This window comes from Mustela nivalis, assembly GCF_964662115.1.
Source record: "Mustela nivalis genome assembly, chromosome: 9".
Taxonomy (NCBI): domain Eukaryota; kingdom Metazoa; phylum Chordata; class Mammalia; order Carnivora; family Mustelidae; genus Mustela; species Mustela nivalis.
The window spans coordinates 43,366,090-43,380,544 of record NC_139028.1 but is presented as its reverse complement, the minus strand read 5'-3'; the positions used below and the strand labels follow the sequence as shown (position 1 = coordinate 43,380,544).

General features: G+C 44.9%; 1 protein-coding gene across 1 annotated transcript in view; it reads right to left on the bottom strand.

Annotated features, from left to right (window-relative positions):
* Positions 1–14,455, bottom strand: part of MAML2 (mastermind like transcriptional coactivator 2) — a 343,995-nt gene that overhangs the window by 111,949 nt on the left and 217,591 nt on the right. The window lies entirely within an intron of this gene.

Sequence of the window (14,455 nt, the reverse complement as noted above, 5' to 3'; positions counted from 1 at the left end):
TTCCTCGCCTTTGCATCCACGCCCACGCTGAGACATCATGTGGGTGCACGAACACTGTGAAGTTATCCTTTATATCTAATGAGACCCTTTAAGCACAGATTTCCCTGGGGATTCATTTCTTATGTTGCCTGTCTCGAAAACTTAAAACCAAAACCAAGGTGCAGAGAACCAGTATTGCGCATTGTTAAGAAGTCAGCCTCAGAAGCCTGTTACGCTGCACTCAGATTCCTGTTCTACCATGAGTGCTGAGTGACTTTGCCACTCTATGTATCCAAGCCTCATTGTCCTTACCTGCAAAATGGGGGTGATACACTGATTCATAGGAAGAAATGAGACAACGCAAGTTTAGCACACTGCTTACGATTGTCAGAACTCAATAAATTCTAGTTTATATTAAAAAAAATGGCTTACCACATTCTCAAAGAGGAGAGCCTCTCCAAACCACAAGAGTCACAACCAAATGTTCAAGCACTTCATTCACTAACTCAGTGATTAAATTGTGTGACATGCACTATAGATATTATAGGGAAAGAAACTGAGGACCATACAGTCATATCGATAAATGAATGAGAAACAAAACATTCCCCATTGATCTTGAGATCCTTGTTGGTTTGCATCTAAAGTGAGAGACAGTATTTATCCAAGTGTGGCTTTCCCAGTACAGCTGACCCACTTAAATTATTTAATGTTTGCTCAGGATAATTGTAAAATACCTGAGGCAGGATACTTCCCAGATACAAAATGCTACCACTTTCCTTTTTCTCCCTTTTCATTTACTACCACTCCTCACCCTCCTGATGATTTCTAGGTGACCTAAATAGAAAATGAGCATCTATTATATGCTAAGTATTTTAAATATAGTTGCTTTATTTTTCTTAGTCTTTACAATAACCTGAATCAATATGTATTATTTGATAGCTATTATTTTATAGATAAGGAGACCAAGGCTCAGAGAGGCTAAGTAACTTGTCCAGTGTCACAACAGCTAGTCAGCGGCAGACCTGGGCTTTAACTCAAGGTCTGGCTAATTCTGCAGCCTGTGGCATCTCCATTAGAGTGTGCTGCAATTGGCTTGTTTAGGGCTACGGTCTCCCCTGTATGAAGGGGCCAAGGTCAGTGAGCAGACAGACATCCCGAATTTTTGGTGAAGTGAGAGGAGTCTGGGAATGGCCAGGATGCAGTTACAGGGTCAAATGTGAACAGTATGGGGGCGCCTGGGTGGCTCAGTTGGTTGGACGACTGCCTTCGGCTCAGGTCATGATCCTGGAGTCCCAGGATCGAGTTCCGCATCGGGCTCCCAGCTCCATGGGGAGTCTGCTTCTCCCTCTGACCGTCTCCTCGCTCATGCTCTCTCTCACTGTCTTTCTCTCAAATAAATAAATAAATAAAATCTTTAAAAAAAAATGTGAACAGTATGTTTTTTGTCGTGTAGTTCTTCAATCCCTATTTCAAGAATCTCTTATCTAGGGGTGCTTGGGTAACTCAGTTGGTTAAGCAGCTGCTTTCGGCTCAGGTCATGATCCCTGGGTCCTGGGATCCAGCCCATCAAGCTCCTTTCTCAGTGGAGAGCCTGCTTCTCCTTCTCCCTCTGCCTGCTGCTCTGCCTACTTGTGCTCTCTCAAATAAATATATAAAATCTTAAAAAAAAAAAAAAATCCCTTATTCCTTTATCTGTGGTTTTGCTCATTCACAAGTGGTATATAGTTAGGGTGGATGTCCCGTGCTCTTTTAACCTGTTTTTCCCTGTTCCCATTGCTGACTGGTAATCAGAGAAAGGAACCTGACCTAGACTGGGCCAATCAGCTCCTGCCAGAGGAATTCTGGAACTGGAGAAAGTGAGATCAGGCTTTCTTTGGATGACTGCATCAACATTTACAAAACTTGTGAGCTGTTGTTCCAATAGCCAACCAAAGCCTCAGAAGAAGTGAGTCTGTAGAAAGAGAGAAGACTAACAGAGAGAAGAGAGACGTAAGTTTTGGCAAAATTTCAGGGCTGGGTTTCAATCCCAGATCAGCCTGTCTCTTGTCTCATTTTCCGTGGTACATTGTGGAGTCTTTAAAATAAATGTCCTTTTTTGCTTGAGCTAGCATGAGTTGGACTTCTGTTATTTTCAACCAAGAGGCCTATCCAAGTCCCATGAAATGTCACGTTGGGTGATGCATGATGTGCAACAAGGCATAGGTATACTTTGCCCCTGGGTGTGAAGCTCCCCATGCTGCCATCACTGCTGTCTCCGCACATTTGCTGACTGCTGAGCTCGCTATGCACTGACACAGGCAACAACATCACAGAACATTGTCAGCCATCACCACACTCAGCAGAAACTCAAAACGCCTCCCCAGTTGTCCTTGGGGGTCAGGAAGAACAAAGACCACAGGGACTCAGCCATGTTACCTCAAGAGTGGCCACAGTTTTTATTCCAGTGTAAGTTACATTTTGGAAGTCTTTTCACAACCAGTAAAGAACAAACAAAGGAATACATTCTTTTTTCAGGTTTGGGTGCTTGCCTTTGATCTACTTTCCACTGCTTGGAAAGAACCTGTTCTGCCAGATTCTCCCATTGCTCAGGCCACTCCCTGGGCAGTGCCTTGCAGAGTCTGGGAAGGAGCACTGGCACTTTCTCTAAGCCATCAGGACTGGAGGGGCTGTAACAGAATTAGTGGTGGTGGCAACAACAATAATAGTAATAATAATGGCAGTCATTCATTGAGGATCTGCGTGCTAGGCAAGGCATCATGATAAGGTCTCTGCGTGGATAGTCTTATTTAAGTCTCACAATACCGAAGAATTCTCACCACACCTCCATGAGGCTGCTGTTAATTCTACTCAGCCACCTCCCTGCCCCAGTTTACAAAACAGAGAATAAAGGCTTGGAGACTGAGACTTCAAGGTCATGCAAATAATAAGCAGTAAAGCCAGGGGCATCCATTTCCTGGTTTGGGCTTAGGTCATGATCTCAGGGTCCTGGGATGGAGCCCTGCGTCGGCAGGAAGTCTGCTTTAGATTCTCTCCCACCTGCCCCGCCACTTGTGTATTCTCTCCCTCTCTCTCTGAAAAGAAAAAAAAAAAAAAAAAGCCAGAAATCCAGGCAAGCATTTGCACTACAGAGCCTGTGCTGTGCGGTAAATGGTATCCTTTATAAAGTGTTATCTCTTAGAACATTTTCCTGCCCATACCTAAAAAATAACAGGCACAGAGGGAGTAAGACTTGTTTCTTAAGTATATGTGTGGGGTTACCACCAGCATAGCTGGAAAGTGGGGGGCTTCAGATGGGGGGCAAAAGTCCTCCTTCAGTGATGTCGGCTAAAGGGGATACCACTGGGACTCCATCAGGCACAACACTTTAGCAAGAGAATTCTGGGGACAGTCTGTGTTCAGCCTCATAGAACTTTCTAATCAAAGTTATGTCATCAAGAGCCATCAAGAACCATCAGATGCACAGACACATTAGACATCAAGCTAATTAGCCAAGACAATCAAAGATTCTCCAAGTTCAACCTTGACTTTGAAGTGTATCCTTTGCTTGACTAATTTCTCCATCGTATATGGCTGTGAATTATGGTAGAGAATCTCTACAGGTTCTGTAACAAAAGGCAAATATTCTAGAAGGAGTAGAGGAGGAACACAGTTTGTCACTAATACCTCAGTGAGAAATGGTTCGTCAGAGAATTCAATGTCATTTTACAAGCCAGGAATAGTCCCAGGAAATGAGACTCAGTCAGAGGAGGGAAGACCTGGGTTTAAATTGAAGACGAGGGGCAGGACAAGAGAAATGAGCAGCTCCACACTCGGACCTTTCCAATGGCTGGGAAGCTGGACTGCAGGAAGCTAGAAGTATATAGCCTAAGTGCCACATAGTCCAGCAACTTCCGGAAAGCAGTTAATAGCATTCAAACAGGACAGAAAAGAATCTCCACAAATAAATCTCTCACCCACCGCTGACTTATCCATTATGCACTGTTAGGTACATTACCTAGGGCCCACAGGAGACTTAGGGGTCCACAAAAATGCTGAATTTCTTTTAAAACAAGAGAAATGGAACTTTTCAGTTGAAGAAATGTTTCCATACTGAACAGTAATATATTTATCTTCGTGTCAGCATGTTCATAGAATATAATTCTTCATTTTTTAGTTTTTTAAGAGATTTTATCTATTTGTCAGAGAAAGAGAGTGAGCATGAGCGGGGGGAGGGGCAGGCAGAGGCAGAGGGAGAAGCAAGCTCCCTGATGAGCAGGGAGCCTGAGGCGGAACTTGATCCCAGGACCGTGAGATCAAGACCTGAGCCGAAGGTAGATGCTTGACCCACTGAGCCACCCAGATGTCCCAAATACAGTTATTTAAATTGTGAAGGAAGAAGGGGCCCCCTCAGAAGAGCACCTGAGGTCCCCCCTAAGGCTGTCACCTAATAACCACCGCATACAGAAGCTTAAGAGAGGTACTCTAAGAGTTGTGTGGAGCCTCACACAGCTCTCTGAACCTGTATTTCCATCCTCATTGTATAAGTGAAGAAATCATGGCTCCTAACAGGAAGTTACATAGTGAATGATACAGAGACAGGATGCACCCGCCCCAGTCTGACTGGCCCCAAAGTCCTTGTTCTCCATCACTAAGCACATTGCTTGCTTTCCCTTCAGCCTTCAGCTCACCAAAGACTGACCCTGTTCTGGACACGATGGACACAGAGACCCAAGACCTAAGGATCCCAGAACAAAGACGGATCACACACACAGGGCAGAGGTAAGGGCGTTCGGGATGCGTGGGGATGGGTGGCAGGGAGGGGCTGGTGACATCACTGGTTAGAAGTAGACGGTGAAAGCTCGGGACATCACCCTCAAGGCTCCAATAGGAGAAAGGGAAGAGACCAAGGGTCACTTGGTCAGTCAGAAAGATTTAGGAACTATGCAGAGAGAGCTCTGAACCCAGACCCAAACAGATCATCTCTGGCCTTAGGGAGCTATGCGATGATGAAGCCGGTGGCAGGATGTCAAGTCTTCAAACGAGCCCCACATGTTACCATTTACACTTTTCCCAACACCTACATGGTCTAGGAAGCAGTTTTTCTTGTGTACAATAAATCTGCCCCCAGACTTCTATGTTTAATTTGTGAGATTATGTGCACAATATTACCCTTTCACTGGCTATCCAAGGAAAGGGCTTCTTTCGGGAACGATTTCAACACAGCAAGTCTGGTCTGGTTTGCACACCACACAGAAATCACTGTGCTTTGCTGAGGTCCAGCAGACTGTTTCTTTTCACTCTCGTCCTTGTTCGGATTCTCCTACGAGAACACCTCGGTGCTATTTCAGGCCTGTGGTCTCTGCTGGGGGGAAGGCTGAGGCCTGCTCAGGATCCCAGGGCCAGACAGAGTGACCTGCCTGCCCCCCGAGGGGGCTGGGAATGGAGGTGCTGGGACAATGTCTATGGCCTGGAAAAACCCAGCACGTGGCGGAGTTGGGCCGGGGTCCCCTCAGCAAACTTTCTGGGGCCAGGGTCACTCAGTAAACTCTCCTTTTGAACAGCTGTACTTTGCTCTTCCAAAGGACTCGAAACATAAACTTCCTGGAGGGATTTAAAAATGCCATTATTGCGCAATCCCCTGGTTTCTGTTTCTTGCCCTGCTCCCTATCCCTTTCCACAAAATAAATGCATTCTTTGTCTCCTGGGCTGCCCTAGAAACAGGGAATATGCCACACAAAGGTAACAATTCAGTCCATAGGTCACATCCCAGCCCCCCAAGTAGATTTCTGACTTTCTCTTGTGCAGAAGCACAAGAACCACACTTCCCACACTGCTGAGGTCCTCCGGGGAATGAGTATCTTGGTCTCATCATCTGTAAGCTTTCCTCGGGCCATTTTACTCATGGCTGATTAGTGAGAGGGTAGGGAGGGACCAACTCTCCAAATAACTTGGGATGCCTGAGTTGCTTCCTAACATGAAGTCTGGGATCCTGGAAAGGTGGATTCCAGAGCTCAGTGTAGTACTGGAGGTGAGTTGATCTCCCTCAGTCTCCTGCCCCCAACAAACTAGATGGGATTTTCAATCTTTTGCTAAAGGCACCTGAAAGCTCCCCCTTCTTATTGGGCCCTTGCAGAGTTCTGAGCTATCTGGTATTGTGAAGTTATTGTTTTCTGCCCCTATAATATTTACGTTTGCCCAACTAGAGTTTATGCTCTTTGGGGGTGGGTGCCATGCATTATGCTTGACTGGATTTCTCTCAGAACCTGCCACGATGCTGGGTATATTGTAGGTGTTCAAACAGTGGTCCGTGGGCAGATTTGAGAATCTGGGAAGCTGGATCCTTCTAACGATCGAGGAGGAAAACACTGGCATAGCAAGAAGGCTGTGGGAACATTTTCAGTGTCAACTGTCAAGCAATTTAATGGTTCTCCTACAGTTTGGCTTGAGTGCTCAGGTTCTTCTGAACTCTGAAGTCAGAGGAATGGGAGGTCCTAGAACCGGGACCCCTTTGTCATCTGTGTGAACAGAAAGTGAAGGGGCACATGAAACTTTATGACAGACGCTGTGCTGAGTCTCTGGAAGGGATTCTGAAGCTGGGGTCCAATGCTTAGCCTCATCTCAACTCCATGCCCTATACGATGAATGCACGGGAGTGGAAGGACAGTCGGAGCATACTTCTTGTATGCTTTTCAATAACTTCCACTTCTACTTTTTAAAGAAAAAATAGGAACTTTTTTCTTTTTTGGTAAAAGCTGTCAGGGAAGGCGTGTTAGATCTATTTGGGAAATTGGTTCCATAACTTTGTTCCAAAAGGTCTGAACTCTGAGATATGTGACTATTTGAGTGAAGAAAAGAAGAGTTATTTTTCATAAAATCCCCGGTGAAGTGTTATATGGAAGCAAGAATATTGACAATTAGGGATCTTGATAGAGAAAACAAGTCAACACATTGTCCTTCTAAAGACACTAAATGCCAAATGCCCCATATTTAAAATGTCTTTAATGTTTCCCTGTCCTTTTCCCATCGTTCCTGGATGGCTTGTGGAAGAGTAACTAAAGAGCTGGAATTTGCCTCTGAAACCTTTGTCACAAGTGCAGGGGAAGGGTGTTTCCCTGTAGTGCGGACAATTCTCAGTGTGGACAATTCCACCAATTCTGCTTGGAGACTGGTGCACGTTTACCATCAAGCTACAAAGCATTTGTGGAGAGAAGAGGGAAGAGAGGCAGACATCCTGTTTTATGGAGGCAAATGGGAGGACATGAGACTTTGAGAGGGCATGGAATTCACCCTGCGATGTACATGCTGTCCTCCTCCAGTTTATTGTGTAAGCTCGGACTGGTCACTCACCTCCCTGCTAGTCGGGACACAACCTCATACATGAAGCACCCTATGGGTTCCCAGCTCAGAGCAGCACTCCATTACTGGGAGCTCCCTTTTAGTACAAGAGGTAGAACTTGAACCCAAGCCTGTGTGATACTTCCGTCTTACTGCCATCTTGTTACGTGTCAGGTGTATGCTAGACAGAAGCAAAATGAAGAGAATGAAAGGGGCTTTTCCTCACCTGTATAAAGGCATTTGCTTAATCATTCATTCAGCAGGCATTTATTTGGCACTAAGTGCATACTCGGTGAGACCGTCTATGTCACAGAGTTGCTGTGAGGACCGCAGGCTTAAAGCACATAAAGGGCCTGGAAGATTGGTCTTAGAACATGATGCTCAATGGCTGTTAGAACCAATTAAAGAAAAAAAAAAAAAAAGAGGTTGACCAGTCTGTCTGGAAATAAAGCCAAAAGTGGTCATGCCGTGTGACGGTTGCTCTGTAGGGTGTGCACAGGATTAAAGTCACGGAGGGGAGGAAGAGAATCCCTCTCCCTTCCCTTCCCATGAAGTGCCCCCTGATGTGTAAATCTATGTCATGTTTTGTGATATTCGGATATTCTGCTAGCGACAGTGTAAACAAAACCTGTCGTTGAACAACAGAGGCATGTTTAAATAAAATCAAAAAGTTAAAAGTAGGAGGATTTTCCCACAACGTCTGCAATTTTGATGTCATTCCAGATCTACTCCGTGATAACCAGTGCGATCAGCCTGCTGACGACATCCTTAGTCACCCTGGCGAGTCGCTGCAATGGTCGTAAGGCGGGAGCCTGCGGGGACCGTCTTTCAGAGAGCGGCTCTCTGGGTTTAGCAGAGAAATGAACAGAATATTCTCGAAAAGCCTCACAAACCCAACTGCTTTGTGCATGAAATACTTTACCCGTGATTCACTTTTTTGCCCAAAACATAGCAAAGGGAATCCAAAGTAAATGCTACGTATAAAATGTTGGCGATTCTCTTGAAATCTTAAAACATCCTTCTCAGCAGAATGTACAGTGTAGGAAGCATCATTGATGATGTGGCTTCTTGCTCCCCCTTCGCTGGGGGGCCCAGTCTGGAAGTTGTTCTGGAAGGGGCCTTGCTAGAGGCCCATCTGCTTCATGAGGCCTTGCCCTCCTATGTTCCCTCCTGTTCTTTCTCCTGGGTTTAGGATTTTAGCACTCGGTCTGATTGGTTTTTTGCAATTGTTTCAGGCCTGTGAGTTTTTTCATTAGGACATCATGCCAAGATGATGTGGAAGATAGCTTATTGTCGCTCATCCACTCCCCCTAGCCAGGCCAGCACCGACCCAGGGAAGGACTCACAGACTGGCTGGTGATCTGACTACTGGGCACTCACTGGTCTGGGAACACGAGATGAGTCCATTTATGGGGCATCTATGATTCCCTGCCATTGCCCTGGACCATGCTCCCTTTATACAGCCCAGGGCTGATTTCTTGGCAACTCTCTGTCCCACTGTGGCGCTGAGAGGTCCTGAAGAGGTAGGGAGAGCACGGGTGCTTTAAGAGATGGCTTTTCTTTTCTTATGCTGGTGGGATTTGGACTCATAGCAAAACACTGGTTAGTTTGAATATCAGGGGAACCGAGATGGCAGAGAGAGTGCCTCAGACCACTCCAGGGTTGTCTATTAATTATTTTGGAGTCTGAACACGACTACTAAAGAACTCTCACCTTTTGGTAAAATAACGTAAAACACAGACACCCCTAATTCCAAAGCAGTGTGTCCCCTTCCTCTTCAGTGGCTTCTCTGACTTCAACAGGTATTAAAGGTCCCTATCCTCCCTGGCTTCTTTCTCCCGGATCCCAGGCTTCATTCTTCTTCAGGCTCCCACTGCGAACACAGCAGGCTCCCCAGTAGCTTTCAAGGACATTCTGAGAATTTGACTCTGCATGTTGCCAAACTGTTCTCCGCGTAGCAACAAAAGGGATCTCCTTTTCACACCCCAGCTTTGGCTACATTACTTATTGTTACTATTTTTTACATTTCTAAAACACAAAGGGTGCTTTTAGCTTCAGGTCTTTGCATATATTGTTTCGTCTCACTGGAATATGGTACCTTGATGGACTTGGCCCCCTCTATCAGACTTGGCTTCTTCTTTTCCCCTGCATCTTACCTTACTGTGACCCTGGCTGTGATTTTCCCTGGCCACCCAGCTGAACTGCGTTCTCACTGCTGCTTTCCACGCCAACCTCTTGATTGCTTCAATCCTCATTACAATTTCCAAATATTTTTAGGAATTGGCTTCTGATTTTTAAGTCCTTCTTCCATGTTATAAAATCAGCCCTAGAGAGGGAGGCCTGAGCCGTGTGTTGTTTCTGATCACTCTAACTCATCCTTAGTGTAACCCAAGCAAATATGTCAGAAATACTGTTAAACAAACAGCTAGACAGAAACACTTCAAGATATTGAAGTACCTTCTGCTGGTGGGATGATGGAGGTTTTCCCCCATTTCATTCATATGTCTGTTGCTCTCTAATTTTTTTTTTTTAACATAAAACATATATTGCCTATATAATTGAGATTGAAATGTGCCTGTCCTTGCTTACCACTTTCCTCTGAGAATCTGACCTCCATTCCCTGGTTGAGGGTTTCTGATCCTGAGACACTCCATTTCCCCCAGCTTCCGCAGATTGGATCAAAGCAGGTATTCGAATCAAACTGAACCAACTCACTGTTTTTCTAGTAAGTGCGTATTGAAACAGGACCCTCTTAGCAGTCTCTGTGCACTTGCAATGAGAGATACACGGGGCTGCCCATACGAGTCGTTCTCAGCCATGCACGGCCAGCGACAGGGAAATCAATTCTACAGAGATGCAAAGTCCGGGAGACAGAGACAGAGAGAGTTTCCTGAAGAGTTCCAGTTCCTGGTTCCAGTACTCTGGGGACTCAATTATATTTCCTGTAATCGAGACACCCCGTACCTTCTAAGGAATCTCCTCCTACCTTCCCTCTTCTTCCCTCCCTCTTTTCCTTCCTTCCTTCCTCCTCTTCTTTCTTTCTCTTTCTTCTTTTTCTTTCTTTCTTTCTCCTCCCCTCCCTTCCTTCCTCTCTCTCTTCCTTTCTTTTCTCTTTGCTTAGGATACTTTACAACAGCTTCTGTTACTTGGAAGGAATACTTCTCAACTAAAAAGAAGACGTAAGAAAGCCAGTCATTACATCCAACCTAAAGTTTTCATAAAGTAAAATGTGCAGTTTTCTTGCTTGATTAAAATAGAAAAGCCGAGTAGAAGCTAACTGCACACATTTCTTTTGGTTTCTCTTTCAACTTTCCACGTGTGGTCACTCACCCAGCCCCTTCACGGCCTTGCTGAAAGAGGAGCCCCATGACTGGGGAGCAAGGCCTCTGTTCTGTGACAGCAGCGTGCTAAGAGGATTGCCACCATCTGCCACACCTCTAGCCTGCACACCCAGGGGAGGTCCTGAGGTCACATCGCTCCCTGGTTCTCCCCTCAAAGCATCAAAGCATCCTTAAATGAAAAACTTCCTTCTGAATCATGTCTGGACACCCCGGGCCAACAACGTGCAAACTCCTTGGGGTGCAGTCACCTGGAGACAGGGGTAGGATGGGCAGACCTTTTAAGAGGTCCCCGCAATTTCGAGGCCATCTTGAACTCCATTACAAAGGAATGTTAAGCAGCATTTAGAGGGAGTTTGGCAAAGTACCTGAAAGCACCAAACAGCTCCTTTGATGTTCTTGGCATTGATGTCATCATTCTTTTGAAACTTTTGAAGAAATATTTTTCTTATAGCAACTGTATCTAGGTTCAATATAGAGTGTTGACGTGTGCTTTCTCTGGTCTAATGTTAGCCTGAGTGACTGTGAACCATCTAGACAGATAGTCTTTTAGAGAGGACCTCAGCTTTCGCTTCAGCCTGTGTTTATTTTCACATCAAAGACACATCTAAGGGGAAATTGCTTAACTAGCTCTATGAAACATGAAGAGGTTTACAGAGATATTTGGTTATAATTGAAAAAACCCAAACCAAAACCTATACTCCCGGCAATTTGAGCCTTTCAAGCCCGGAAATGAGAATTTATAATGGCAGATAGAAAAGTTCCTTTGCTCTCCGTGAAGGCCTGAATGCAGGCTTTTTCAGGCAGGAATTAACATCCCACTATTTGCCATACATTTATGGGAAATGATTCTTGATGATTTAAATGACATGCAATGGGGGACAATAAAGCCTTTATATTGTTTGCAGTTTAACTACTCTTTGAAGCAATGTCCTATAGCTATCCGATGCCCTCACTTTGATCTAACTTGCTTAGCCCAGTAATTATATGACTGAGATGAATTCTCCACCTGACAGGTTCCAATTCTTCATGTGTGGTCATATTCTTTGAAGAGGGGGGAAAAAAAAAAAACAACACAAGCCTACCTATAATGGAAAAGAAAATTTAACCAAGTCAAAATTGTGCATCAAGGGTAATTCTCTGTGTCAAAAAAAAAAAAAAAAAGCTGGATAGGAGACTTCCTCCCACATGATAAGAACCACTGTTTTCCAGGACATGCCTCTGTTCTTGAAATCGTTAACCGAGAATACGTTACAGTCCCTTTCCGTGAATTCATTTCATGATAAATCAGTATTGATCATCTTAAAAAAAAAAATGAGAGCAGAATCACTAACCTGGGCCTCAGGGGTCTGCTAACTGACCACTCCTGGATGGGACAGAACTGTCCACCCTGCTATGAATGGTCGCAGGACAACCAGGCAAGTAAAAGAGCTCATTTTGCTCCATTCCGCAAAGAAAACTGTTCAATGTGTTAAGTCTGCTGAAAATATAAAAGCACAGTCTTGACTCAGGAAGCTCATAATCCTCAGAAATATTGCTGCTGCTCATTGCATTTGCCTTTCAGACACAATACGGGACAGATTCAAAGTAAGGATGCTCACCAATGGCAACCGTGGAAATCGGTTTTAATCCAGGACGTCAGCAGGAGTGATCCCCCCAGGACTTTAGCCCCCCACCCGCAAACATACATTTTTTCCCTGTAACCGGCTCACAATGAATATCTTGTATCCACTAGTTAGATTTCAATGATAAAACACTTCCTTGTCCATGACCGGTTCTCTGCATCTGTCATGTCTCCCCATACACCATTCCAATTTCAAAATTGATTTTTCTCTTCCACTGGTGTATTTTCCACACTCTCCTCAAGTCTCAACTCATAGCTCACTCCCTCTCCAAGCCTCATTGGGATCCCTGCTCTATTATTTCGAGCCCCGGTAGGCCACTCTATCCATGGTTTGCTTTCCTTATGTATTTAAAGCTTTCTGCTTGTAACTGTTATGAAACCTTTACAGTCCCCCCCCCCCCCCCCAGCAAGTCTGCGAACAATGTTACATGTCTCCTAATGTCTGTGGAGGCAATACGTTGTTGCGGGCAAGAGTGTGAGCTTCCGTGTCAGAGACTCAGATGTAAGTCTTGGCTCCATCCTCCACAAGACAGGAAGCTCTGGGTAGTTTACCTCATGCTCCCCACCTCAGTTTCCCTCTCTGCATAATGGAGATAAAGTTCCAGCTCAGTTGTTGAAGTGAGTCTCAAATGAGACCATGTCTATAAAGCCTGGACTCAAAACACAGCAAATAATGGCTTCATAAATACCAGAGTTTGTTTGTTTGTTTGTTTGTTTGTTTGTTTTCCTTTTTTAGTTTTTGGGGTCCTTTCCCAAGACTTAGATGAGAGTTAGGCATACAGCAAGCAAGGAAAGGATCAAACAGCATTCACTGAGTGACTGTGCCATGGGAGGCAATTTACATACATTATCCCTTGGAATCCAGGCTTCCCAATCTAATAGCAGCCTGACCATGGGCAAGTTACCTAATTTCTGTGCTTTCATTTTTCTCATCTGCCGGACAAATATTACATCTGTACTGATATCATAAAGTGAAACACAGATTCAATGAATACATGTAGAGTGCTTAAAACAGTCCCAACACCTAGAAAGTGCCCCATAATACCAGCTTTTATTATGATTACAATGAAATTGTTACAACAACCTTGAAAGAAGATATAAAGAGCCCCCTTTATAGACAAGAAAAGTGAGACCACAAAGGGTTGCCCAGCTACTAATCGAACCAGATTTTCCTGGCTGTGAAAACCGATGGCTTTTATGAAAGGCACCCTCTGGAGGAAACTCCCATTTCATGCTAGGGAGTTTGTCCAGGAAAACACTATGGTGACACCCAGGTCCTCAGGGAACCGTACATCACAGGCGAGGCTGCCGGGACACAGGCCTGGCGAGAGCAGGTAAGAGGTGAGTCTCAGGGAGACGTCTGACATGGCTTCTCTGGTTTGATCACCATGCAGAGAAATACGGTCCAAATTTTGAAGACATTAAAGCATTTTAAGCGAGTAAGTGGCATGATCTGAAATGTATTCTAGAAAAAAGACTCTAACAACCAGTAGTTGTGGGCAGTGTAAGCCAGAAGACTAATGAGGCTGTCTCAGTATCATTAGAGATGGTGAGAACTGGATGTGGGCTAAGGTGGTGGAAGTGGAAATGAATATAATCGGAAAGAACTTAGGAAAAACAGAAATCAAATGAATTTTGTGATTAATTCCACGTAAGAAAGGGATGAGGGCCAAATACCGATTTCTATATTTGTGACTAAGCGGATGATGGAATTGTTAGCTGAGAAAAAAGAATGTAGGGGAGGAACGTGATGGTGGGGAAGCAAATGATGGGTCTGAGCTTGAATCTGTTGAATTTGGGATGCTGTAGGGCATGTAAGTGGAGACACCCTCTTACTAGCAAGAGAGTCAGCATTGCAGACCAGTCTCTATAGATGGGGGAGAAATGCACCAAGCATTAGTTGAACGGATGGTTTTGTGGGTGTCCAAATAAAGAGTGAGGAGTGAGAAGGGAAGGGATGGGAACGGAATTCGGGGAATATCAAAAGTTAAGGAGAGAGGAATGAAGTCATGAAAGGAGCAGCTCAAGGGTAGAAGAAGAAAGCTTCAGGGAAGGAGAGAGCAACCCCATGAATGAGCAGAGGCTACCTGGAACAAAGGCGGAGCTGCATCTCTCACAACCAGCATTTGATGGTGGTTGGAGAAAGACGCTCAAATACAGTGTGTTCTGCGGACGGAACGGGAGGTCAGGAAAGGGAAAC